We start from the raw sequence: 27168 nt of genomic DNA, 5'->3' as shown, positions 1-27168 counted from the left end.
GTTCTGTGAATAAAACAAAAATGGAAAATTATGAACCATGGTGCACAAAAGCATTTATTGTGCTCTGGATTTTTCCGTCATGGGAGAACGTCATTTCATCAATCATGCTCCCCAATGGACATATTGTCTGGAATTTAATCGGTCGTGCTTCCATTTAAATGAGATATTAACTAATCGCAGGAGGCAGTTCCAGCAGCAAATCGGGGGAAGGTCTAATAAAATTTCAGTCAATCCACAGCATTTTCTGTTCCTGTATTTTCCCAATGCACTGTACATTTTTTCCCTTCTATTCTATTCCTGAACTAATCTATTTCAGCTGCATGACTCATTGTGCATGTTCTAATGGTTCAGGGATTGTTTCAATTTAGCATGTACTTGTCTGAAAGGCAGATGATATCAGATAACATAGTAAATTCTAACAGTTATTGTGTAAATACATGAAATATTAAATTATGCCATTACAGGTGAAGAACAAGCGAGTGGAACTTACTATTACCTGTCGAGTTGAGCTGGTACAGACACGAGGGTCCAAATGATCGCCTCCTACGCTGTATCAGGTTATGATTCTCTGTTTTCCATAATCGATCAGCGCTGTTGTTTCATCAGCAAAATCCCTTTCGTTCTTTTCAATTGACCTTGACGTTCTACACTTTCAATGCTACAGGACTTGTTAACGTCCTAACCAAAAGGAGGATATCCATTTAAACTACATTTTGTACAGATCTAATGAAAGGAATTATTATGCATTACACTTCGCACTCAAATCAGACCTTCGTGGTCTGTCTTAACCTGCCAGTCAGTGGGAATTTGACCAAATCAATTGCAATGCTGGTTAGATTCTTGGATGAAGTCTCTTTCTGTTCAATTCACTTGAAAGCATTATTATGTGATGCAATACTGGGTTTCCTGGGGCTCCCCCCAACCAATTGTTTAATAAATAAAATAAATCGTTATTTTCATTCGTATTCAGCATTCAGTCATTGGAGGGGGCGGATGTGGATTGACACAGCAGATTGACCATAATGTGGCGTGGTGATTTCAATGGCAAGAATATTTTTGCATAAAATTGCCCTGTATTTCCCTCGCTTTCCAACCTAGGTGGGTGGCATAATTGAGCCAGTTAATATAATTAAATAATTCAATAGCGTAGATACATAAGTGCCAATTCCTCGGTGAAGATTAATGAGCACAGTAGTCATGCGTGAATGGAAGATGGTCCGAGTTAGGATATTAGTAGAAGGGTGTGGGATAAGGTCAAGTTTATCTGTTTGAAAATTAGAACGCGAGCCTGGAGATCAAAGAAACAGTTTCAGTCTACCGTTGAAAAGTCATGGAGGGGGATTTCGAGAGCAGATGAGCTAAGGCAGAGGCGGTGGCAGGCCATGTGGTGGACGTGTATGCTTTGGTGTATGCCGACTCCAAGGGTTATTGGGGTGCAGCTTTGATAACTACACAATCACAGAACATCACAAATGACGAAGTAAATAACGCTCATATGAAACGTCAGAAATGTGTCTGCAAATAAAGAACTACTAAGCAATGTAAAAACGTACTAATGTTATGGTCCCGTGGAGCACGATTGTGATACTGGAGTATTAGAACACGGTTTGAGCTCTGGGTGGTGCATTTAATTCAGCAAATCTTGCAATATATGGTCTTGGGCTTGAAAGTAAGCATCGAGATACCCAATTGTCGTAGAAGTCTCAATCTGTTTGACCAATGGCCACAGCAAATATGCATGCTACATCCTCCATATCTGCTAAATATGTGATTTCAAAGACAAACTTAATTGTTACAGAAACAGTACGGATAATGTTAAACTAAGTTACACAGGACATCAAGAACAAAGAACAAAGATCAGTACAGCACAGGAACAGGCCATTAGGCCCTCCAAGCCTGCGCCAATCTTGATGCCTGCCTAAACTAACACCTTCTGCACTTCCAGGGCCCATATCCCTCTATTCCTTCCCTAATCATGTATTTGTCAAGATGTCTCTTAAACATCGCTATCGTATCTGCTTCCACCACCTCCCGTGGCAGCAAGTTCCAGGCACTCACAACCCTCTGTGTAAAAAAAAAAATACCTCGTACATGCCCTCTAAACTTTGCCCCTCGCACCTTAAACCTATGTCCCCTAGTAACTGACTCTTCCACTCTGGGAAAAAGCTTCTGACTATCCACTCTGTCCATGCCGCTCATAACTTTGTAAACCTGTATCATGTCGCCCCTCCACCTCCATAGTTCCAGGACAAACAATCCGAGTTTTTCCAACCTCTCCTCACAGCTAATGCCCTCCAGACCAGGCAACATCCTGGTAAACCTCCTCTGTACCCTTTCCAAAGCCTCCACGTCCTTCTGGTAGTGTGGTGACCAGAATTGCACGCAATATGCTAAGTGTGGCCTAACTAAGGTTCTGTACAGCTGCAAAATGACTTGCCGATTTTTATAGTCTATGCCCCGACCGATGAAGACAAGTATTCCGAATGCCTTCTTGACTACCTTATGCACCTTTATGTGACCTGTGGACCTATACGTCCAGATCTCTCTGCCTGTCAATACTTCTAAGGTTTCTTTTACTGTACACCTCCCACCTGCTTTCGACCTTGCACAATGCATTACCTCACATTTGTCCGGATTAAACTCCATCTGCCATTTCTCCGCCCAAGTCTCCAACCGATCTATATCCTGCTGTATCCTCTGACAATCCTCATCACTGTCTGCAACTCCACCAACCTTTGTGTCATCCACAAACTTACTAATCAGACCAGCTACATTTTCCTCCAAATCATTTATATATACTACAAACAGCAAAGGTCCCAGCACTGATCCCTGCAGAACACCACTAGTCACATCCCTTCATTCAGAAAAACACCCTTCCACTGTTACCCTCTGTCTTCTGTGAATGAGCCGGTTCTGTTTCCATCTTGGCTTAGGGCAACGGAGGCCATCGCCCGTCCCTTCGGAACATCAGCTGGTTCTGCTCCACAACGGAGCTTACCCCAATTGCACCCAACCGATTTATGCTCCATTCTTCAATAAGAAAAAAATCAACCTTCTCTTGTGCTATTCTTCAAAGCTAGATTGTCCCATGTCGTCTGTAGAAACTTGTTTCGAAATTCGCCTCGGGCAGTAGCATAAAATGGCTGATCGCTATCGGGGCCCCTGCACTCACCTGGTTTCCAGTTCCATTAGACAACTGAACTGAATATGGCTAAAGACATAACTGCCTATAAATTGACAAAAAAAAAGAAAATTGTAAGAAGGAAGCTGATGGCATCAAATAGCCTCCTCATTTCCATCTGCCCTTCTTGACCCTACAGAAAGCAGTCGGGAGTAAAATGAAACTATGTTTAAAATCAGGGTTTGGTCTGACCCGCTACTTCTCAACCAGTTAGTTAAAATTGCATAGTCTGAATCGTTCCTGAGCACACTTGTAATCTACTCATCAACGAAGGTATTCGTGTTTAATTTTTATTGTAAACTAAGTTCACAATTTTTAATAGGCAGAAGTGTTTGCTCATATCTCCACATTTCCAAAAGTGAAATTTACCAGAAATACTTAAGGCCTTACCTTCATCTTTCCGCATAATTGTTCTTTCTAAAAAATAATTGTAAAACACTTTATATAATCAAATATGGAATTTGAACCAAGTTTGATTGCTGTCCACAGTTCTGATGAAAGGGCACAGACCGGAAAGGTGAACTCTGCTTCTAACTCCATAGATGCAATGTTCTCCTCGGTGCCACGAGACCGTACTTATTGCGCATATTTTTTTTCATATATTTCTCATTTCTCATATGTATTTATATATTCTATATATATATATAAAGTAGTTTTTCAAACTTCTCTTTGAGTTACATATAGTAACATTCAAAATGCACCTTAGAAATTCAGCAGAAGTAATCTATGTCAGTTTTTGTTCTCCAGCCGAGCCTCCTCCCATTCTGCTTCATCTCAGCCTGCCAGCATATCCGTTTATTTCTTTCTCCCTCATTTGTCTATCTAACTTGGCCTTAAATGCATCCATGAAATAGTCTTCCCTATAGTCGCATTTTCCACATTCCTACCACTCTTCGAGTGCATCTCTTAACCTTGTTTCCCTTATTGCATTTGATGATTATTATCGTACTTTCAGAGTCTAAACTTTTCATCTGTCAAACATTCGCAATTTTTGTCCCTACGGCGACTCTATTAAACCCCTCTTAATGTTAAGCAGTGTTAGTAGACAGCGCTTCCCCTTGCCATTCCCATTTTGATGCAGCGCTAATCTAGTCAGCATTTTTGATTATGTTACTCCCTTTATTATGGTACCATCATTGTAAATATGTTGGGTGTTCCCCAGTGCCTCGATGTGCTTTTTGTAATATGGTGGGCAGAATATTACAAAATAATCTATATGTGGTCTAACCAAGGACAATGCAAATTGAACATAACTTCCCTTATGTTTCTCATGTACAGCTGTAGATATGAGCCTTGACTGGCAGCACTAAATTGGCGGTACCACCTGTTCACACACTCATCTGTTCTGTTTTCTTAAAGACAACTAGCAACAAACCGTAATTGATGCTGCACTGATTTTTTAGCATAGTGGAGCCCGATATGGAGGGCCCTGTCCCCTCGATGCAGAGCGAATTTAAGTCCCTGCTTTCTAAATAGGTTCCAGCATTGTTACTTGCTAAATGGGCAAGTAGCATCTCGTACTTTGGTAAAATCTGAAGCGCCAGAAATAACTGCTTTGTTAAGTACAAGTAAAGTATTAATGTGCTGGACATTTGTGTTTGCACTCAAAGGCAATGGAAGAACAAACATGTATTTTACTCACCAGCAACTTCCTGCATTTCGATTAACCTTTTGATCACTGCCAAAAAAGACGAAGGACTGGTGACATATTGGACATTCATGGAGGTATGGTAATGATTTTGAAAAAAATAAAAGCTCCCCTACCCCCAGTATAATACTGCCATTGATCATCAGTGACGTGTTTTGCATACTACCTGGTTTTCGATTTATTATTACCGACTGCCTCCCATAGTCTGATCACTTTGATGTCAATTAAACTGACAAAGGCAACTAGCGATTTGCATAGACTCAGGCATTGGCGCAACACAGGTGGACTCATTTCTCTCACCCACATTGGAGCTAATGGAGCGAAGCGATCCCATAATTAACAAACCAGATCTAAGCTCTGCAGTCTTGCCACATCCAGTTGTGAAAGTTGGTGGACAATTGACAAGTGACTGGAGGATCTGTCTCTACAAATATCCTCATGCTCAGTGATGGGGTAGCCCAGCACATCACTGCAAATGAAATTTCTAAAGCATTTACAAGAATCTTCAGTCAGAAGTGCCAAGTGGTTGATCCATCCAGGCCTTCTCCTGACGTCCCCAGCATCACAGATGTCAGTCTTCAGCCAATTCGATTCACTTAGCATAATATCAAAAAGCGACTGACGTCATTTGAAACTGCTCAGGCAGATGGCCCTGACAACATTCCGGCAATAGTACTGAAGACCTGTGCTCCAGAACTTGCCATGTCCCTTGCCAAGCTGTTCCAGCGCAGCTGCATCACTGGCTTCGACCCGGCGATGTGGAAAATTGCCCTGGCATGTCCTGTACACATCAACCCGGGCAAGCCCAACCCAGCCAATTACCGCCCCATCAGATTACTCTCAATTATCAGTAAAGTGATGGAACGTGTCGTCGACAATGCTATCAAGCAACACTTACTTAGCAGTAACCTGCTCACTGACGCTCAGTTTGTGTTCCGCCATGGCCACCCAGCTCCTGATCACATTACAACCTTCGTTCAAACATGAACAAAAGAGCTGAACCGAAGCGGTGAGGGGAAAGTGACTGCCCTTGACATCAAGGCAACATTTGTCCGAGTATTGCATCAAGGAGCCCGAACAAAACAGAGCCAATGGGAATCGGGGGTGCGGGGGGGTGGGGGGGGGCGGGACGTGGGTGTAACTTTCTGCTATGTTGGAGTTATACCTAGCTCAAAAGAGGATGGCTGTGGTTGCTGGAAGCCAGTCATCTCAGCTCCAGAACATCACTGCAGGAGTTCCTCCGTTTAGTGTACTAGGTCCAACCATCTTAATTTTCTTCATCAATGCCCATCCCTCCATAATAAGGTCAGAAGAGGAGATGTTCACTGATGATTGTACAATATTCAGCACCATTGCTGACTCCTCAGATATTGAAGCAGTCCGTTTCAAAATGCAGCAAGACCTGGAGAATATCCAGGCTTGGGCTGATAAGTGGCAAGTAACATTCGCGCCACACAAGTGCCAAGCAATGACTATCTCCAACAAAAGAGAATCTAACCAACTCCCCTTGGCATTCAATACCATTACAATCGCTGAATATCCCACTTTCAACACCCTGGGGGTGACCATTGATCAGTAACTGAACTGGAGTAACCAGATAAATAACATGGCTGCAAGAGCAGTTCATAGGCTACGATTCCTGCAGCGAGTAACGCACTTCCTGAATCGCCAAAGCCCAAGTCTACAAGGCAGAAGTCAGGATTTTGGTGGAATACTCTCCACTCGCCTGGATGGATGCAGGTCCAACTGCAATCAAGACACTCAACACCATCCAAGATAAAGCGGTGCGCTTGATTGGCTCCACATCCTCAAACATTCACCCCTCCACTACAGATGCACAATGGCAGAAGTTTGTACCATCTACAAGATGCATTGTAGCAACGCACCAGTGCTCCTTAGACATCACCATCCAAACTCGCGGCCTCTACCACGTAGAAGGACAAGAGCAGCAGATGTATGGGAACACCACCAACTGCAGGTTTCCGCCAAGCCACACACCATCCTGGCTTGGGAATATATCGCCGTTCCTTGACAGTCACTGTGTCAAAATCCTGGAATTCACCTGATAATAGTACTGTGGGTGCATCTACCCCACGTGGCCTGCAGCCGTTCAAGAAGGCAGCTCACCACCACCTTCTCAGGGTAATTAGATACAAGCAATAAATGTTGGCCGAGCCAGCGATGCCCACATCCAATGATCAAATCAAAAAAGGACACACTTGATGTTTTGCTCAACTGAAAGGGCACTGGCCACCAATAAAATATCACATGTTTTGAGTCGGCACATGCCCAATCTCACCAGCAATATATGGAATAAAATCTTGGCACTTAAAACTTACATACATCCTTTTGCTGCAGTTGGGAATCTATAGTTCAAAAGCAAAAAATTAAGTGATGCTTCAAGTAAATTGTTCCAGTCATTGGCATGATTTTTTTTTTACCTTGACTGTTGATCAGACAATGGGCGGGAGCGGGTGAACTATACAGTTTACACCACTATCAATTAATTGGTTCCACGGAATTCAAGTGAAATGAATGTTGGCTGGTGTCCAAATCAGACGACTGATCCAGTACCTGACGTTTTCTGCCTGTTCGTAAAAATAATGTTGACCCAAATAAATGCACATATATGCTCAGATAGGACAGTAGCAGTGGTGACACATATGCTATTAATTCGTTCAACCTTCCTGAATCTGATTCATTCGAGAAAGCTGTTTCAGCAGGGACCGGAGTCTGCTAGCGACAGGAAATATAGTCATAGAATGAAACAAGACAGAAGCAGTCCTTTTGTCAAGCGTGCCTGTCTCATCTCCTCTGTGCAGAAAAAAAAAGTATTTACTGACCATGATAGAAATATGCCCATAAGGAAAGGATGTTGCAAGGAGGAATTAGGGGAAAAGTAAAGAAAATGAAGAGCATAATGTCCAACGGGGCGCTGAAGAAAGGAGTCTTGAGGACGACCTACCAAGATCATAAAATTTAAAAAAAATATGGTTACAGCACAGAAGGAGGGCATTACGTCTGTCATCTCCATGCCTGCCCTCTGCAACAGCAACTCAGCTAGTCCTACAATTAATTGACGATGGTAGGATATGTAGAGAAGGCTGTTAAATATGCATACGAGAGCCAAGACTTTATAACATGATGTAGACATCCCGAGGCAAGGACGCAATGCTAAACCTTAACGAATCCGTCATTATGCCTCTAATTGCTATTGTGTACAACGTTTGATGCCACACTCCAGGAAGGCTTAGGTGTAGAAACGATGTGCCATAAAGGACCGAGCAATTTCTGAACTTCAGTTATGTAGAGCAGCTGTGAAGTGGATTATAATCCAAGCCCCTTTTTTGGAGCAACCAGATCAAGCCTCTTAGGCCATCACTCCCATTTAAGGTGGAGAAACACAGATCGCAAAGACAGTTGAATGTATCTGAAGAACTGCTTTAAGTCTTCCCAAAGGAAAGGAACTAGCTGAGGATATAACAGCCTTTTGGTTACCCTTTTAGGAAGTTTTAGCCAGATTATAACAGCCCAAACATTATAAGGGTCCGGGCATCTCTCCTCAATTACTTATCTGCCCAGTGAAGAGCTTATGGTGATGCGTTCTTGGGTTTGAAATACAGAAGACTATATGGGGCCATATATGCTGTAATATACATTAAAAATGTAATTAAAGAACGAACATGAAATTCATACTTTGTTGGGAGAAGACAGCGATTACAATCTTATTCCTAATAGACACTGCAATTTTAAATCTAAATATTTGTACAGTAAAAATATTTAAGGTATTCATTAATGTGTAAGGCAACACTTACCATAATTCCAGAGTAGAAACGTACAGAGTTTAGAGACATACCTCTATCTCAGCTAAGGGAACAACTATCATCATCACACGACAGCAGGTGTGTCTTTACCATGAGAAAGCCTGAAATGATTCCAATGACTCTAAAGATCTACAATTTGGTTCCTATATTTATTCTGCTTTTCAGATGCATATCTTCATTTTACGTCTGTTGGTGTTACCTCTCTTGCAAGTAGGTTTGTCCGCTTCTATTTCCCAAATAAGGTGGTCTAACTGGAATTTTTTAGTTAAAATCCACATTATTTAATTTCAGTGGAAAGGCTGAGCCAGCAGGAAGCTATGAGAACAGATGTTGGTCAATATACCTAGAGGTAGTAGGATGGTAAAACTTCTGATTGGTGGTGCATATCCTAGTTACACGATATTGTTTTATGCTTATAACTCAGTTTCGCAGATTCGGATGACAGGTGATTTGGCTACAGGCATCGGCAATAATCACATCCATTGTTCAGTTGTGGAAAGTTACAATGATTGTTTATATGTCTTACATAAGTCTTACTCAAGAGTGACTTCCGTTTTTTTTTAGGAAACTGCCTTTGTCTTGGAAGGTAACATGTTACAGGAGATTGGTGCCTTTGAACATGTCCTGGCATGCTTATGAGGCCCCTCGACCCTTCCACACAGATCAACTTTTTTTTGTTTTTATATCCCGAATTCATAGGATAATAACTCTTATAACCTCTTACTACTTCCGGATTAATTCACAGCTGGAATTGTTCTCCTTAAAGTAAAGTAGATTTAGGAGCTAGAATCACAAAATCACAGAATGATTACGACACAGAAGGAAGCCATTTGGTCTGTTGTGCCGCTGTTGATTCTCGGCAAGGGTAAATCACCTAGTCCCTGGCCGCTGCCTTTTCCCCATTGTTCTGTAAATGTGTTTCTCTTCAGATAATTATACAATACGCGGTTGGAAAAAAAAGCAAATAAACAAAACAAAAATGAATATACTTTCACCACACATTCAGGCAGTGCAGTCCAGCTGTTAAACGCTCGCTGTGTAAAAAAAATCGTCGTCTCAAGTTGTTTAATTTGACAAACACTGTAAGCAGGTGCAATCTGACTCTGAGCCCGAGTACCAACCGGATGATATCTACTTTCTCCAGATCCGTCAAGATATGAACATCTCGATCAATCTTCTCCGAACCTAAGCTTCAGTATCGTTTGCAACATGCTGATAAACCTTTTCTGCACCCTTTCGAATTCCATAACATAAGTAAAGAAGGAAGTCTCCCAGAATTGGCCTCAACATTCCAGTTGGGGCCGGATCAGTGCTTTATATATATTCACCATAACTTCCTTGCTTTTGCACACTGTGCTCGTGTTGATAAATCTAAGTATCTTGGAGGCTTTATTAACTTCTTTCTCAACTTGCTGTGCCAAGATCAGTGACATGTGCGCATATAGCGTCAGGTCTAACTGCTCCGGCACCCCCTTTCAAATTGTGTCCTTCATTTTGTATTTTCTGCCCTCTTTCTTCCTACCATAATCGCTTTATCTTGCATTCAGCTTCATCTGTCAAGTGTTCGGCCATTCTATTTTCCTTTGTATTACTTCTTGTTAATTATGACTATCCTCCTCACAGTTCACCATACTTCCAAATTTTCTGGCATCCAGAATTTTTGAAATTGTATCCTACACACTGAATTTTAGTTGATACATGGAGCTGAAGGAAAAAAAACAAACAACAGTTCTCCTAACACAGACCCCTGTAGAACCCATTATAAACCCTATTCCAGCCATTCATCACTGCTCTGTTTCCAGTCACTCAGTCAACCTCGTATCCTTGCTGCCACAGTCTCGTTTATTCCATGGGTTTTAACTTTGCACTCAGCCTTTTATGTGACTCTTTATCAAACGCCTTTTCATGTCCACGTGCACTACATCAACTGAATTAGTCTTATGGACACTCGCTGTTACCTTATCAAAAAATCAACACATGAGTTGAAGACGAGTGCCCTTAAATATGTGCAGGCTTTCCTCAGTTAATCCACATTTTTCCAAGTAATTATTCACTCTCTCCTGAATTTTATCATTTCAAATGTTCACGCCACTCAGGCTAAACTGACTGGCCTGCAATTGCTGAGCTTATCCTCACACTCTGTTTGAACAGGGGTAAAATGTTTGATATCCAGTTATTTTGTCTAATGTCCAGTCTAATGACGTTTGGAAGGCTATGGCCAGCGTCTCCAAAATTTCCACCCTTTGTTCCTTCTGTTTAGTAGAATGCATCCTATACAGTCCTAGTGAATTATCAAATTTGTATACAGTCAAACTATCAAATACCATCTCTTTATCAATTTTAGCCGATCCAGTGCCTCAACTACCTTTCCTTGAATTATGATTTGAGCAGCATCTTCTTTATTGTTAATGACAGGTGCAAAGCACTCGCTTATTGTCACACACATGCCCTTTGCAACATGCATCAGTCTCCTTCGTTGGCCTCTCATCAGCCGGATTACTCTTTGCAACACTAATTCCATATTTATATGGCCATATCAGAATTTTGGTCTCCGTTTATATTATTAGACGTCAGAAGCACACAACATTTTGAAGGATTTTGATTGAGGGAAAAGCTGTTTCCACTTGCAGGCGAGATGATATCCAGAGGACAAATATTGCTTCTATCTGGTAAAAGACCAAGGGTGGAAATGAAGACATTTATTTCAGGCAGCGAGGTGTTATGTTCTGGTAAAAGCAGATTGAAATTATTTCGGAAGCGACCTGGTTATATACATGAAGAGGAAATATTTTCAGGGCCATAGAAAACGAATTATCACTCATTACAGATTGAAGAACAATTTCAATGAGCTGCAACGGGCATGGTGTGCCATATGAGCTGCTCTTGTGCTGTAAAATTGAATGAGTCTATGAAATGCTCTTGGGAGTTTATGTAAATTAAATGTTTTGCTGGAAAAACAACTATTTATCTCCATTCCTTTGGCGGAGACGATTGTTTGCACTTTTGATGATACGGTTGATTTCAATAGATAGCTGAATCTGAGCAGCAAGAAGGACTATTAGCATTAGATTTACTCACCAAAATATGTTTTAGAATTCTTTTTTTCTGGTGAAATATTTCAAAGATTGCATGAAAAACATGAAAACAACTTGAACCAGATTAGAAGAGGAAAATGATTTCGTTACTGTGGATACATATGACTGATATTGCAAAATACCGTGATTGATAGTGATAAATAATAACGAAGAAGGCATACAGTGGCTAATTTCACCATCGCAGGAAAAATAATTGAAACTTAAGTGGGTGAACCAGAGATTCGGCAGAATGATTTTCCCAAGTGCTGGGAGCTGTTGCAATTCAGCAAACTGAGGCATCGCCGATTGCTCCACCACGAGCAGCCGTGCATTCATCTGGAATTCTGAGAAGGATAATTTTCTGCCCTTTCAGTGTCTTGCTTGTATGTGACTCCAGACCCATAACAATGTGGTTAAAAAAGAACTGAACTTGGAAATGGCCTAGCAAGACACTCAGTTGTATTGAACAACTAAATAATTGTTAATTGAGAATATAAATGGATGTAAGATGTAAGACTCTGGTGCTGTAAATGACAAAGGTGCAAACTGCCCAGTTAACTCTACAGAGTTCTTCTCACTAAAAGCTTGTTTCAAAATTGGGACTGACCAATCAGTCCCCGAATTTTACCTTACAGCCAATGTCGCAGAATCGGCCATCACTATCCCTGGCAATGTCCTGTCCTACCACAGGAAAGGTCCACCAGCGCTGGCGGCAGATTAGTATGCAGTCGTGAAAGAGTGACACTGTGAGTCCTGAAAATTGACGATGAAGACACTGAAGTTTCATAGAATCAGGCCAACATTAACAAGGGAACCTACTTCTAATTCGCACCTATTGCCGTGCGATTCGATAATGAATCATTGCTCCTACAGGCTGCACACCACTTAGAAGAAGCACAGAGGGTAGCAAAGGCACACTGAGGGACGTCAATGCCCATCACAAATCGTGAATCCTTAGCACCAGTAGTGACTGTGCTGGCCGAATCATGAAGGAAATAGCTGCCAGACCTGGCCTGAGGGAGAGGTTAAGGAACCAAAAAGACAGAAAAGGATACTTGACCTCGTCATCGCCAATTTACCTGTCACACCTACAGGACACCACGCTATAGAAAGCAACTGACATCTGGAAAGCAGCAGTAGCCAAGTTCGTGGCACCACGGAGGGCTCTGCTGCACAGCAGGGAATGAAAAGAGTTGGAAGAACTATAGTGATAAAGGATTCGATCATAAGGGGTGCAGATAGGCGTTTCTGTGGCCACACACGAAACTCCAGGATGCTATGTTGCCTCCCTGGTGCTAGGGTCAAAAATGTCTCGCACCAGCTGCAGGACATTCTGAAAGGGGAGGGTGAGCAGCCAGAGGTCGTGGTCCATATTGGTACTAACGACATAGGCAGGAAAAGAGATGAGGTCCTGCAAAGTGAAGATAGGGAGTTAGGTTGAAGGTTAAAAATCTGGACCTTGAGGGTTGTAATCTCAGGGTTACTCCCTGTGCCACGTGCTAGTGAGGGTAGGAATAGGAGGATGAGGCAAATGGATGCGTGGCTGAAGAGCTGGTGTATGCGGGAGGGCTTCAACTACTTGGATCTTTGGGATCTCTTCTGCTGCAGAGGTGACCTACTCAGGAGAGTTTAATCTAGTCTTGCAGGGAGATGGGACCCAAAGTAGTTATCTCTCAGATGAGAGAGTTGAGGCAAATGTAAAGGTTAAAGTGAGCAAGTCTAGTAGGCAGGCCGGGCAGGGGCAGGACAGGGAGTGTGGAAGGTCTAGTAGGCTAAACTGCATTTAATTTAATGCAAGAAGCCTTACAGGTAAGGCAGATGAACTCGGAGTATGGGTCGGGACATGGGTTTGTAATATGATAGCTATTACAGAAACGTGGTTGAGGGATGGGCAGGACTGGCAGCTCAATGTTCCAGGGTATCGCACTTTCCGGGGTGACAGAGGTAGAGGTAAGAGAGGAGCGGGAGTTGCATTATTCATTAATGAGGACATCACGGCGGTACTTAGAGAGGATATCCCGGGAGAAATGTCCAGCGAAGCCATATGGGTAGGACTTAGAAGTAAGAAAGGGGTGATCACTTTGATGGGATTATACTATAGCCCCCCCCCCCCCCCAGTAGTCAGAGCGATGTGGGGGAGCATATATGTAGGCAAATCACAGCTAGGTGTAGAAATTAAAGGGTTGTAATAGTATGTGAGTTTAACTTCCCTAATATTGACTTGGACTGCCTTAGTGCTGAGCGATCAGATGGGGAAGAATTTGACAAGTGTGTCCAGTATACTTTTCTGAAGTATTATGTGGATGGCCCTACTAAAGAACGGGTTGCACTCTATCTCCTCTTAGGAAATGAGGATGTGATTGATGTGTCATTGGGGGAGCACTTTGGGACCAGTGACCACAACTCTATTAGCTTCAACATAGCTGTGGATAATGATATGATTGGTCGTCGGTTGAAGTCCTAATTTGGGGGAAGGCTAATTTCGAAGGCATGAGACAGGAACTCTCAAACGTTGAATGGGAGAGGCTGTTTACAGGTAAAGGGACGTCTGGCAAGTGGGAGGCTTTTAACAGTGATATAGGAAGAGTTCAGGGCCGGCATGTTCCAGTTAGATGGAAGGGCAAGGCTGGCAAGTTTAAGGAACCTTGCTTGGCGAGGGATAATGAGGGTCTGGGCAGGACAACGAAGGAAGCATAGTTCAGGTATAGGCAGCTGAGATCGAGCTAGTCCCTCGCGGAGCAAAGCGGATGTGGAACTACACTTAAAAAGGAAAGTGGGAGGGTGAAAAGGGGTCATGAGTTTTCCCTGGCAGATAAGATAAAGGAGAATCCTAAAATAATTCTATAGGTGTATTAAGAGTAAAAGGGTAGCTAGGGAGTGAGTAGGTCACCTTAAGTATCAGTGTGACAATCTATGTGTGGAGCCACGGGAAATGAGCAAGGTCCGAAATGAATATTTCTCATCTGTATTTACCGTGGGGAAGTTCATGGAAGTTAACGAGTTCAAGGGAGGGAACACCGATATCCTGGAGCATATCGACATTACAAAGGCAGAGGTGTTGGAGGTTTTGAAGCGCATTAAGGTGGATAAGTCCCCAGGGCCTGACCAGATGTACCCAAGGATGCGAGGTGAAGCACGAGAGGAGAGTGCTGGGGCCCTGGCAGAGATTTGTGTATCATTGTTAGCCATGGGTGAGATACCAGAAGACTGGAGGATAGCTAATGTTGTGCCTTTGTTTAAGAAAGGCAACGGGGATAAGCCAGAGAACTACAGGCCTTACATCATAGGTGGGAAAGTTATTGAAAGGGATTCTGAGAGACAGGATTTAAATACATTTGGAAAGGCATGGTCTGATTAGGGATAAGTAGCATGGCTTTGCGCGTGGGAAATCATGTCTCACGAATTTGATTGAGCTTTTCGAGTAGGTGACCAAGAGGATTGACGAGGGCAGGGCGATGGACGTTGTCTACATGGACTTTAGCATGGCCTTTGACAAGGTCCCGCATGGTAGGCTGGTCCAGAAGGTTCGAACACATGGTATCCATGGTGAGCTGGCAAATTGGATACAAAATTGGCTTGTCGATAGGAGGCAGAGGGTGGTAGTGGAGGGTTGTTTTTCAGGTTGGAGGCCAGTGACCAGTGGTGTTCAACAGGGGTCGGTGTTGGGCCCTCTGTTTTTGACTTATATATTAATGACTTGGATGTGAATGTAAGGGGCATGATTAGTAAGTTTGCAGATGACACCAAATTTGGTAGTATAGTGGACAGTGCAAAACGTTGTCTAAAGTTACAACAGGATATAGATCAACTTGGGATGCAAGTACATAATTCCCTGAAAGTGGCAACACAGGTAGACAGGGTAGTGAAGAAGGCAATTGGCATGCTGGCCTTCATCGGTCGAGGCATTGAGTACAAGAGTTGCGACGTCATGTTACAGTTGTACATAATGTTGGTTAGGCCGCATTTGGACTCTTGTGTGCACTTCTGGTCGCCGCACTACAGGAAAGATGTGATTAAGCTAGAGAGGGTGCAGAAAAGATTCACAAGGATTTTGCCTGGTTTGGAGGGCTTGGGTTATAAAGAGAGATTGGACAGGCTGGGTCCGTTTTCCCTGGCGCAAAGGAGGCTGAGAGGGGACATGATAGAGGTATATAAACTTATGAGAGGCATAGATAGGTTAGATAGCCAAAGTCTGTTTCTCATGGTAGGGGTGACTAAAACTAGAGGGCATAGATTTAAGGTGCGAGGGAGGAGGTATCTGGGAATAGCTGCCTGAGGAGGTGGTGGAGGCAGGAACAGTAGCGACATTTAAGAGGCATCTGGACAGGTACTTGAATGAGCAAGGCATAGAGGGATATAGAATTAATGCAGGCAGGTGGGATTAGTATAGATAGGCATTGTGGTCGGCATGGACGCGGTGGGCTGAAAGACCTGTTTCTATACGACTCTATGACTCTATGTATAAATGAGGTGCTATCCCAGTGATGCTACAAGACAGGATTAAATGCATGTGAAACATAGAAGCCGCATCCTATAAACAGCGCGAACTGATCTATAAATGTACGGACCACGTCAAAGATCTAGAGTTCTGCTGCACCCAATGGTGAACAGTCATGGACAGTAAAAGACCGAACGGGAAGAGAAGAATCCGCACACATTCCCACACTCAGTGATTTGAGCTCAGGACATCTGTGTAAAATGTAATGCTGAAACATGTGCAGCAGTCTTTTGCTCGAGTTGCCGCATGGATGACCCATGCAGGCCTCATTCTGAGATTGCCAGCATCATAGCTGCTCGTTTTCAGACAATATGATTCACTCCAGGAATAATAAGAAACTGGAGGCACGGAATAATGAACGACAATGGTCCCTGATATCACCCGTCTGCTGCTCTGAGGATTCGTGCTCCAGTGCTAGCTGCATCCGTAGCCAAGTTGTTCCAGTACAGTTATAATACAGGTAGATACCCGCAATGTGAGCCATCTCCCAGGGTTTTCCGGTCCATCTAAAGCTGGATACATCCAATCCAACTAATTGCTGCCTCATTAGTATACTCTCGACCAGAAGCAGACGATGGAAGTAGTCATCAACAGTGCTATCAAGCATCACTTAATACTCATCAATACTCTCCTCATCGATGCACAGTTTGAGTTCTGCCAGCCTTACTTGGCTGGAGACTCCAATATCGCCTTATTCCAAGCATGAACGGAGACACTGAATTCAAGAGGTGTGGGGAAAGCCATCAAGGCATCATATGACTGATTGTGGCATTAAACAGTGCATGCAAAATTTAACTCATTTGGTATCAGTATGAAAACGTAACCACTGGTTCGAGTCACATCTCACACAAAGAAAACTGGCTGTGGTTGTTGGAGGCCATATATGCCGCCTAGGTACATTGCTGCAAGTGTTCCTTAGGGTTTTGCCCTTGGCCAAACCATCTTCAGCTGCTTCATCAATAATCATTCGTCCAATATATGGTCAGAATTAAGGATGTTCGCTGATCATTGCATATTGTTTGATATTATTCACAACCTCAGATAACGAAGAGTCCTTGTTCACATGTAAAAAAAAAATCTGGACAAAATGCAGACTTCAGCAGATAGTTGGTAATTAACAGTTGTGCCACACAAGTGCCAGATAATTACCATTTCCGGCACGAGAGAATCTAATCTGGGTCAAAATCCTGAAATTCCCCTACTAATAAAACTATTCGTAAACCTGCACCCTAAGGACTGTAGCCGTTAAAGAAGGCAGCTCACCACCAACTTCCCAAGGGCAGTTAGGCATGGGCATAAATGCTCACACGTTTAGACCGGTGGTTACACCTCGTGCAGAGACAGATTGGGTGAACAGCAGGTAGTCTAAGAGAACCAGGCAGGTAGTGCAGTGGTCTCCTGAGTCGATTTACCTTGCTATTTTATTTTTTTCATTTTGGATACAGGTGAAGGCGATGATTCCTCAAACGAGCACAGCAACAGCCAACTGCGTGGCACCATGGGTGACTCCGTTGTACAGGACGGAAGGAAGGATAGTGGAAGGGAAATTGTGACATAATTGGTCCTGGCAGCAGGAAGGCAACACATCACCCTTTGTCACAATGTACTGATCTCATCCCTTTACAGACCGCAACACCACTTCTTTTCCCCTCTGTCTATCCCTCCTAAATGACAAATATACTTGAATATTCAGTTTCCAGTCCTGGTGACCCTGTAACCATGTCTGCTTAAAACAATTACACAACGCTCATTTACCCCTACTTGTACATTTATTTAAAAAAAAAATCTTATTCCGAATGCTCAGTGCATTCAGATAGAGTTCCCTTAAATTTGTCTTAATATTATTCCTATTTCATGTTCGTGAGAGGGTTAGCAGCTGGAGGTCGTTCTCCCCATTGGTACCAACGATATCGGTAAGAAATGGGATGAGGTCCTGAAAGCAGAGTTCGGAAAGAAATTAAAATGCAGGACCTCCAAAGCCGTAATTTTAGGATTACTCCCAGTGCCACGTGCTAGTGAGCATATGAATATGAGGATTAAGCGATTTAACACGTGGATGGATAATGGGTGCAGGAGACAGATTTCTGAAGCATTGGGATCTGTTCTCGGGTAGGTAGGAGCTGTGCATGATGGATGGATTGAACCCGAACAGGACTAGACTAACAACATCACAGGGAGATGCTCCGGTGTTGTAGCGGAGGGTTTAAACGAAACTGTCAGGGAGTTGGGAACCTAAATGGGAACTCAGATTGGAAGGAAGCAAAACTGGTAACAGTAAGTAGAAAAGTAGTAAGTGAAATTGGAAGGTAGACGAAATGAAGGCAAGCATGACATAGGATCGGAATGAGGAATAAGATTAAGACAGAGGTAAGGGAACTCGATCTGAACGAATACAGAATTCTCAATACAATAAAAAAAATGAACGCACAAATAGAGGTAAATAAGTATGATGCAATTGTTATTAAGCAGGAATGGTTACAGTGTGACCAGGACTGGGAACTGAATATTCAATTATATTTGTCATTTAGGAGAGAAAGGTGGCGGGGGAAAATAGGTGGGGTTGCGATATGAATAACGATCGAGGTCAGTACATTGTGACAGAGGATCTTAGATCGAAGGAGCAAGATGTAGAATCAGTTTGAGTGGAGCAAAGAAACAGCAAATGACAGCAATCATTGGAGGGTGTTGTTTATAGGCCACCAAACTGTAGTGATGATGTTAGGCCTGGTATCAATCAGGAAATTATAGATGCATGTATCATGAAAAATGCAGTAATAATGAACGTCTTCAATTTACATAGAGATGAGTAAACCTAATTAGCACTAATGCTGCGGAAGAGGCGTTCCTGGAGAGTGTAAGAGATGGGTTTCTGGAGTAGAATGTTGACGAACCAGTTAGGGATTTGGCTATTTTAAACTGGTTATTAGGTAATATCAAGGGCTAATTGATAACCTTGCTGTAAAGGAGCCATTAGGAAATTCAAAAAAATATGTTAGAATTCAACATTAAGTTTATAGGAGATACGGTTAATTCTGAAACTAGGGTCTCAAATCAGAATAACGAAAGCTATGAAGGTATGAAGGGCAAGTTGTGTATTGGGAAAATGCATTCAAAGACTGGACGGTAGAAAAGCAATGGCTAGCATTTAAAGTAGTAGTACACGTTTTAAAATAAACATACATTACTCGAAGACATAAAACCCAACAGGAACGTTGAATCAAACGTGGCTAACACAAGATTACAGCGATTGCGTTATGTCAAAGGAGGTGGCTTGGAAGGTTGCCAGAAAAAGGTGGTAAGCCAGAGAATTGGGAGCAATGTCGAGTTCAAAAAAGGAGGACCAAGAAATCGATAGAAGAATAAAGGCGTACTAGAAAAAGCTTATTTAGTTACGTGAAAAGGAAACGTACAGTAAGAATGAATGTGGGCCCATTGCAGGCGGAGACAGGAGATATTGTCATCGAAATGAGGGAATGACAGAGAGACTAAATAATTACGTTGTGTCTATTTTCACGGAGGAAGACATAGAATATCTCCCAGAAAGCTTAGCCCTGCAAGGGATTTGTACAAATGTGGAACTGAGAGTAATTAGTTTCGATAAAGAGGTAGCACTCGGAATATTAATTGGATTAAAAGTTGATAAATCCCATAAACCAGATGACCTAAATACCAGAGTATTGAAGGAGGTGGCTACAGATATAATGGGAGCATTGGTGGTTATCTTTCAAAATTCTTGAAATGTTCCTGCAGACTGTGAAGTTCCACATGGAAAGCCACTATTTAAGAAGGGAGGGAGAGAGAAAACAGAGAACTCCAGACCTGTTCCTTTGATGTCCGTAATAGGGAAAATGCAAGAACCTATTCTAAAGGGTGAGATAACTGGACACTTGGACAATAATGATATGATTGGGCAGCTTCAACATGGACTTGTGAAAGGGAGATCATGTTTGTCTAACCTGCTGGAGTTTCTGAGCATGTTGCTTGCAGCAGAGATAAAGGAGAACCAGGGGATGTGGTGTATTTGGATTTTTGGAAGGCTTTTGACAAGACCCACACAGGAGGTTAGCAAACAAAATTGGAGCACATGGATTGCGAATATTGTACTGTGATGGACTGAGTTTTGTTGAAACGACAGAAAGCAGAAATTCAGAACACATTGATCATTCACCAAATGGCAGGCTATTACTAGGAGGGTACTGCGAGGATCAGTGCTACTGCCACAGCTGATGACGACGTCTATAAAGGATTTGAATATTTCCAAATTAGATGATGACACAAAACTAGGACGGAGTGTAAGTTCTGACGAAGATGCAAGAAGGCTTCAAGGCAGTTGGACAAGCTAAGTGAAAGGTCAAGAACATGACAGAGGAATTATTTAGTAAATAAGTTTGAAGTGATCCACTTTGGTTGAGAAAAAGAACAGTATTTCTTAAATGGCGAGAGGTTTGGAAGTGTTGATTAGAATGGGCTCGTCTGTTTTGCCAGCGATGGTGTGACTATGAGTCAAGCAGGTAAATGGACCGAACAAACAGTACTCGAGGAGCTTCTGCCTTTGAAATTGTCAAACATGTTTGAGGTTCTTGCAACTTGTATGGATGAGAGCAAGGTCTGCAACGTGTATGAGCAGACTGGCCATGACACCAAGGTACAGGAAGCCGTTCAAGCGGGGCAGGCATAAAGGAAAGCAGTAGCAGTTGGGGACTGTACGATGAGCGGAATTGACTTTGTTCTCTGCCAGTGCAAGGGTGGAGGAGATTTTCTGAAAGCTTGTGAGGAACTTAAAGTGGGAGGGAGCGGATCCTGTCATTGTGGTCCGTGTAGGTACCAACGGCATAGGTAGGACAAGTCAAGAGTTTCTGCACATTCACTAGGAGGAGCTGGGTACCTAATTAAGAAGCAGAAACCCAAAGGTAATAATCTCTGGATGACTACCTGAGCCATGTCCAAATTGGCATAGGGCAAATAAGATGTTTCTTTTTTTAATGAATGCGTGGTTCAAAGACTGGTGTGGTAGAAGTGGGATATGATTTATGGGACACTGGTACCAGTACTGGGGAAAGTGGGGGCTGGACCATTTGGATGTTTGTCACCAGAACTTTGCTGGGACAAGTATTCTAGCGAGCCGCATAGCTATGGAAATAGAGCGTGTTTAAATAGTGTGGGAAAGGGGTCAAATTTGGGAGGATGTGGTAAATCAAAAATTAGAGACACAGCAAGACAGACAGGTATTAATATTGGAAATGATGAAAAGACCATCACACAAAGGGACAGGGAGTACAAATCTAAGAGTATATCAACAGATCAGGCGAGAGGTTACAAAAACTTAAAAGCACAAAACTAAACACTCTTTATCTGAATACATGCAGCATTCAAAACTGAGCAGATAAACTGAGTGTGAAAATACTAATAAATGCGTATGATCCGATATTCATGACAGAGACATGGCTGCAGGGAGATCTAGATTTGGACCTGAAAATTGAAGGGTACATGTCATTTATGGAGGACAGGAAGTTAGGGAAAGGGAGAGGGTTGGCTCTGTTAATTAATTACGATATTAGCACAATAGAGAGGGATGATCTAAGTTCAGGAAACCATCGTGTAGATGCGGTTATGGGAAGAGATGAGCAATGATAAAGGCAAGAAGTCGCTTGTGGGAGTGATGCACAGGCCCGCTAACAGTCTCCACACGGTAAGAAGGGGTATAAAGGAAGAAATAATGTGTTCTTGTCAGAAACATACGGCGATAATAATTGGTGGGATTTTAATCTACATATAGATTGGTAAAACTCAGATGGGAAAAGTTACCATAGATGAGGATTTCATGGATGGTTTTCAGGATAGTTTTATCGAAAAGCATGTTCTGGAGCCAACCAGACATTTGTCTGTACAAAACCTGATATTTGTGCAACGTGTTAGACTTAATTGATAATCTCAAAGTGAAGGCACCGCGTGCCAGCAGCGATCATAAATGGATTGCATTTTCCTTTCAGTTTAAGATAGAGAATAGTTGGTCCAATACTAGTATCCTAAATTTAATTAAGGGAAATAATAAGGGCATGAATGCAGAGCTAATGAAGGGGAACTTCAAATTAGGATAAGGGATAGATCACTAAAGATGCAGTGACAGGCATGTAAGGGGATATTTCGGAATACGCAGAATAGATTCATTATAGCAAGAAATAAAAATTCGAGGTGAGGACCGACCCTCCATTGGTCATTAAAGAAGTTAAAGATGATATCAAAATTAAATAAAAAGCGTATAAGTACACAAACATGGGTGCCAAGTCGGAAGATTGGGCATAATGTGAAAAACTACAAAGAATGAATAAAATATTAATAAGGAGTGATAAATTATAGTATGCGAGGAAGCTAGCTAGAAATAGAAAACCAGATAGTAGTGAGTAGGGGTCCCATAGAAAGTGATTCTGGGAAATTAATAATGTAAAATGAGAAGATGGTGGGTGAATTGAACAGATATTTTGTACAGGACTTCACGACAGAGGATACAAGTAACTTCCCAGAATTAACTGTAAATCAGGAAATGGAAGGGAGGGAGGCACTCAAGAAAAATACAATCAGCAGGGAAGTGGTACTAAGAAAATTGGTGGAGCTGTGGGCTGACAAGTCTCCTGGTCCTGATGTGCATCATCTGTGGTCGAAAGGAAATGATGAGTGAGATAGTTAATGCGTTGGTTTAAATGTTCTAAAATTCCCTAGATTCGGGGAAGGATCCATTTGACTGGAAAATAGCCAATGTTACTCCTTTGTTCTGAACGTGAGGGAGACAGAAAGAAGGAAACCATAGGACAGTTGGCTTAACATCTGTCATAGGCAAAATGTTAGAAGCTATAATTAAAGACGTTATAGCAGGGTCCCAGTAACATCCAAGGTAATCAGGCAGCTTCAACATGGTTTTGCGAAAGGACATTCATGTTTACCCCCTTCACTCAAGTTCTTTGAAGAAGTAAGGTATGCTGTTGATAACGAGGAACCAGTGCATATGCGGTAGTTAGATTTGTAGAAGGCATTTGATAAGATGTCAAATCAAAGGTTATTGTGGAGAATAAATGTTCATGGCATAGGGGGTAACATTTTGGTATGCGCAGTAGGGATAAATGGGTCATTTTCTGGTTGGCAAAATATAACGAGTGGTGTGCCACAGGGATCAGTGTTGGTGACGAAGCTTTTCACAATTTATATAAATGACTTGGATGAAGGGACCGAAGGCATGGTTGCCGTATTTGCTGATGACAGAAAGATAGGTAGGAAAGTAAGTTGTGAAGGGGACATGTGGTGGCTACAAAGGGACATGGGTAGGATAAGTGAATGGGAAACGAATGGGCAAACGGACTATAGTGGGGAAATGTGAACTTGTCCATTTTGGCAGGAAGAACAACAAATAATCATACTATCTAAATGGTGAAAGATTACAAAGCTCTGCGATGCAGAGGGATCTGGGTGTCCTAGTGCACGAATTGTAAACGTTTAGTATGTAGGTATAGAAAATAATTAGGAATGCTAATAGAATGTCAGAGTTTACTGTGAGAGGAATTGAACATAAAAGTACGGAAGTTATGCTTCAGTTACACAGGGCATTGGTGAGACTACAACTGGAGTATGGTGTACAGTATTGGTCTCATGATTTAACGAAGAATGTAAATACATTGGAAGCATATAAGAGAAGATTTACTAAACTAGCACCTGGAATGGACTGGTTGCTTTTGAGGGAGGTTTGGACAGGCCGTACATCTATCCACTGAAGTTTATAACAGTAAGAGGCGACTTGATTGAAGATCACGAGGTGTCTAGACAGGGTGCATGTAAGAAGGATGTTTCCTCTTTTTGGAGACTCTAGAATTAGGGGTCACTATATAAAAATAAAGGGTTGCCCATTTTAGGCCCATTTATTTCTGTGAGCAGATCGTGAGTCTTTAGAACCCTCTTCAACAAAAGATGGTGGACGCAGAGTCTTTGAATATTTTCATGCAGAGGTAGATAGATTCTTGATCAGCAATGAGTTGAAAATTTAATAGGGGTAGGTGGGAATATGGAGTTGAGGTTACAATCAGATCAGCCATGGTCTTGCCTCACAAGCCTGATTGAATTCTTTGAGCAGGTGACCAAGCAAGTGGATGAGGGTAAACCAGTGGATGTGGTGTACATGGATTTTAGTAAGGCATTTGATAAGGTCCCCCATGGTAGACTTATGGAGAAAGTCAGGAGGCATGGGATAGTGGGGAATGTGGCCAGTTGGATTAAGAATTGGCTAACTGATAGAAGGCAGAGAGTGGTCTTAGATGGTAAATACTCAGCCTGGAGCCCAGTTACCAGTGGCGTGCCGCAGGGATCAGTTCTGGGTCCTCTCCTGTTTGTGATTTTTATTAACGACTTGGATGAGGAAGTCGAAGGGTGGGTCAGTAAATTTGCAGATGATACAAAGGTTGGTGGAGTTGTGGATACCGAGGAGGGCTATTGTCGTCTGCAAAGGGACTTGGATAGGTTGCAGTGCTGGGCTGAAAAGTGGCAGATGAAGTTTAACCCTGAAAAGTGTGAGGTCGTCCATTTTGGAAGGACAAACATGAATGCAAAATACTGGGTTAACGGTAGGGTTCTTGGGCATGTGGAGGAGCAGAGAGACCTTGGGGTCTATGTGCATAGATCATTGAAAGTTGCAACTCAAGTGGATAGGGCTGTGAAGAAGGCATATGGGGTGTTAGCGTTCATTAGCAGAGGGATTGAATTTAAGAGCCGTGAGGTGATGATGCAGCTGTACAGGACCTTGGTAAGGCCTCATTTGGAGTACTGTGTGCAGTTCTGGTCGCCTCATTTTAGGAAGGATGTGGAAGCCTTGGAGAGGGTGCAGAGGAGATTTACCAGGATGTTGCCTGGAATGGAGAATAAGTCTTACGAGGAAAGGCTGAACATTCTAGGCCTCTTCTCATTAGAAAGGAGAAGGATGAGGGGTGACATGATAGAGGTTTATAAGATGATCAGGGGAATAGATAGGGTAGACAGTCAGAAACTTTTTCCCCGGGTGGAGCAAAGCGTTACAAGGGGTCATAAATTTAAGGTGAAGGGTGGGAGATATAAGGGGGATGTCAGGGGAAGGTTCTTTACCCAGAGAGTGGTCGAGGCATGGAATGCCTTGCCCGGGGAAGTTGTTGAGTCAGAAACTTTAGGGACTTTCAAAAGGCTTTTGGATAGGTATATGGATAAAGGAGAATGATGGGGTATAGATTAAATTGTCCTTGACAGAGGACAAAGGATCGGCACAACATTGTGGGCCGAAGGGCCTGTTCTGTGCTGTATGTTCTATGTTCTATATGTTCTATGATCCTATTGAATGACATTGCAGGATGGAGGGGTCGCATGGCATTCTCCTGCTCCTAATATGTATGTATCTGCGCAATTGCGTAAAGCCTTGTTCAGACCAGTCCTGGGGTGTTGTGAGCGTTGTTGGTGTCCTCATTTAAGGAAGCAGATTCTTGTCATAAAGGGAATGCAACAAATGTTCACCAGATTAATCGATGGGATGGTGGGTTTGTCTTATGAGGAGATTCCAGAAACTGGGGCTGTATTCTTTAGAGATTCAACGAATGTGAGGTGATCTCATTGAAACTTACATAATTCTTACAGAGCGTGGCAGAGTCGATGTTGGTAGGATTTTTACTCTGACTGGTGAGTCTAGAACAAGCGGACACCGTCTGAGAATAAGGGGCAGGCCATTAAAAACTGAGATGAGGAGGACATTATTTTCTCAGAGTAGGTAAATCTTTGGAATTCTCTACCCGAGAGGGTTTTGGAAGCTCAGTCATTGATGATGTTCAAGACAGCAATCGGTAGATTTCTGCATACACATGACATTGGAGGATATTTGAATAGTGGGGGAAATGGCATATGCGTAGATGATCAGCCGTGATCTGTTTATATGCCGGAGCAAGTTCAAAAGTCTGAATGGCCTACACTTGCTCCTATTTCCTATTGCTCTACCATACCTACAAGAACAGGTCAGAGACTGGGAATTCTGTGGCGATTAATTCACCTCGTGACTCTCCAAAACATATCCACCATCTGCAAAGATCAAGACAAGCGTGTGACGGAATGTTCTACAGTTGATTGGATGAGTACAGCACAAACAATGTTAAATAAGCTCAGCATTATCTAGGACAAATCAGCTCACTTGATTCGACCCATGCACCACCTAAAATGTTAATTCCCTCCACCACTTGCGCAATGTTGCAGCAGTGCATATCATATACAGCATCCACTGCAGCAAGTCGCCACGGCACCTTCGTCAGCACCTTTGAAATCACCGGAAGGGACATGCAGCCGATGCATGGGAACACCACAACTTGGATGTTCTCCTCCAAGTTACACACCATCCTGACATGCAACTTTATTGCAATTATTTCACTGATATAGGACCAGAATCCAGGAACTACCCCCCTCACATCACTGTGGGTGTAACTACAACACATGGACCACAGATGTCAAGAAAACAGTTCACCACCACTTTCATAAGGTTGTACAGGTATCAAAGCAAAAAATGCTGGGCTTTCCAACGATGCTCACACACAATGAATGAATAATAAATCTATACTCGGTGGTTCAACACTAATTTCCTACTGCCTTATTCCATTCTCAAACATTTTTAGCCAATACTTACTTTCCTTGCCAAAAGCCCAATTGATAGGAAATGACTTGGTGTTATTGCTACTATTGTGAATGTCATGGCCTTAGCCTAGAGTATGAATCACTAATATACTGTAGGAACAGGCTACTGACACTCGCAAAATATTAGGAAATTCTTGATAATCTCGTGAACGCTATGTTGTTCACTGGCAATTTCCTCTGAAACTGATATGGCAAGGAGGTCAACAAGGATTCGGCAACAATTTTGCAAACTCTCCAAGAACATCAATGCGAGCAAACTGGAGGGTGAA

Source organism: Heterodontus francisci, chromosome 39 (genome assembly GCF_036365525.1).
Source record: "Heterodontus francisci isolate sHetFra1 chromosome 39, sHetFra1.hap1, whole genome shotgun sequence".
Classification (NCBI taxonomy): Eukaryota; Metazoa; Chordata; class Chondrichthyes; order Heterodontiformes; family Heterodontidae; genus Heterodontus; species Heterodontus francisci.
Note: the sequence above shows the minus strand (reverse complement) of the source record.